The sequence below is a fragment of the Rhinolophus sinicus genome, linkage group LG12 (genome assembly GCF_036562045.2).
Source record: "Rhinolophus sinicus isolate RSC01 linkage group LG12, ASM3656204v1, whole genome shotgun sequence".
NCBI lineage: Eukaryota > Metazoa > Chordata > Mammalia > Chiroptera > Rhinolophidae > Rhinolophus > Rhinolophus sinicus.
Window position 1 is genome coordinate 41,163,982 of NC_133761.1, and position 2,467 is coordinate 41,166,448.

General features: G+C 68.3%; 1 pseudogene; it reads left to right on the forward strand.

The window, feature by feature from the left end:
- The first annotated feature begins 768 nt into the window (after positions 1-768).
- On the forward strand, positions 769-887 carry LOC141567992 (5S ribosomal RNA; annotated as a pseudogene).
- Positions 888-2,467: the final 1,580 nt, after the last annotated feature.

The following is a 2,467-nucleotide window of genomic DNA, read 5'->3' on the forward strand; positions in this document are numbered from 1 at the left end:
ACGCAGCACCCCTCCACGCGAGGCCCAGAGCCTGGAAAGTGCTCTCTGCGAGTCTGTCCCCACAGTCCCCGTCTGTCTCTCTCCGCCTCTCTCTTGCTCCGTCCCTGGCCTCTCTCATCCTCTCTCTCACCTCCCCGGGTCAGGAGACGTGACGTGAAGCCACTGAAGGGACCGGAGATCGGGCGGGACTCCGGGTGCTGACGAGGGGCAAGGGCCCAGACTGAAGGCTGGTGACGAAGGGTGGCTGCAGAATGGAGCTGCTGCACCCTGGAGGCGCGGGTGGCTCTCCCTGGCTTTGGCCCAGTGGGTGGGGCCGGCCAGGGCCAGGGCCTGGGTTGCACGTCACTAGGGCCGGAGGGGACTGAGAGGACCCTGCGCCGCCCTCGGTGGCCCTGAGTGGTGGGGGCAGCCCGGCAGCAAGGGGGGCTGTGCGGTTGTGGGGCTGGGGGGGGGGATGAGAGGGGTTGGGGTAGGGGCCCGGGGTAAAACCAGTTCGGGGCCTGGGGAGTCCCAGGATGCCCGGGCGCCCCGACAACTGTCACAGTCAGGGAAGTGACAGAGGCCCGTGGAGCCACTGGGGGGCGCGAAGGCTCCTCGCTGCGGGCCAGGAGTAGCCCGTCGCCCACACCAGCGGCGTCCGGAGGAGGCGGGGAGCGGGCGGGAGGCGCTCAGGCAGACACGCTCGCCACCCGAGCCCCAGCAGCATGGCGCGCGCTCAGGAGGCAGGTCGGGAGCAGGCTCTTGGAGCGCCGGGAGCCGGGTCCCAGCGCCTAAGGCCATACCGCCCTGAACGCGCCAGATCTCGCCTGAACTCGGAAGCTAAGCAGGGTCGGGTCTGGTTAGTACTTGGATGGGAGACCGCCTGGGAATACCTGTAGGCTTTGGCTCGCCTCTCCTTTGGCGCCGCCGCCCCGGCGTGGCTCTCTCCGAACCCCTGCCGCCCCTTGCCCCTCTGCAGCCGCCCAGCCAGCCCAAGGTGCCCCTGGCCAGAGGAGGGTCAGCCGCCCGGCACTACAAGCTGGCATCCCCGGCCGCACACCAGGCCCGTCGGTCAGGGCTCCCCCCCAATCCCTCTTCTTAGTCCTCTTCGCTAAGGCAGGCCGTCAGCCTGCAGCAGTTAGCCGCGTCTCGGTCGCCGCCGCCGCCGCCACGGCCATCGCAGGGCTCCCTCCCGCTCCCCGACCCTACTGCCACCGCCATCCCCAACGCCCAAGCCCAGGGCTGCCTGCCGGCGCAGGCCTCCACCAGGCTCTCTCCATCCCAGGACGTGCCGGTACTTTGCACCTCGGCCCGAGCCCAGGGGACGCCCATCCCTGCGCCTGCCCCTGTGACCCGAGACACAGGATCGGCGTGTGCTGGGGCAAACGGGACGCCCGCCCACCCGCCCAGCCCCAGCGGAGTCCTCTGTCTCCGCTGGCAGGCACCTCGCCCCGCACCCCCGCGCGTACCCTTCCGTCTCCCACAAGAGCCTGGAGCACTCCCTTCCCGCCGGCCACGGTGTCCCCGACACACAGGGCACAAAGAGCCGGGACAAACCAGGGGACGGCGGGAGCAGCACCCCAACACAACACGCGCCATCGACTCCAGGGGAGACCACCACAAGGGAAGAGTAGGCACGCAGGCACACAACCCTCACAACAAGGGTGCCTGGGGGCTGCCACTCTCCTCCCGCGGGCGGGTCCCTGGGCGGGGCTCAGAGCCCACTGGACCGCCAGAGACCCTGGCGGCCCGCTCCGGGGGCTTCAATGGTGACTGCCAACGCCCAGGCAATGCCTCCTTAGCGGAAGCGGCGGGCACGACCACACTCAGGTGGAGAAGCTGCCACTTCAACGCAGCCTCAGTGCGTCTGTCCCAGTCCGTGTGCCCGCCTGTGCGTCCTCCCCCCTCCCCACCCCATGTCTCTCTGGCTCTGTGACATGCCTGTTGGGCTGTGGCTCTGGCTCAGGAGCTCTCTCCCCGCGTGCCAGCCCCCCCTCTCTCTGTCTCTGTCCATGTCTCTCTGTATGTCTAGAGGCATACATGTACATATACGTGTATATTCCCATCTCGCTCCCTCTTACGCCTCCTCCCGTTCTGTCTGTGGGTCCCTGTCCTGCGGGGACTCTAGTCCCTCTCCCCGCACAAGAACGCAGGATATGGTCAGGCCAAGAAGGAACACCAAAGGAGCCACGGATAGGGGGCTGATAGCACCATGTCTCCCGGGCGGCTGGCTTGGAGACACGGCAGGCCGGAGCCGCCCGATCCCCAACCGGTCGGCCGCTTCTCTGCCAACCAACCGACCCACCAACCGTCGACCCACCAAGCCGGCCAACTGCAATCCGCGCCCCTCTGCAATTTGCAGTCCACCATCCGCGCTTCCTAGCTTGGCACCGCAGCTCCTCCAGTGGCCAATGGCCAACTGGCAACAGCTGATGGCCAAGCGGTCACAGCTGATGACCCTGCAGCCCCCACGCAGCACCCCTCCACG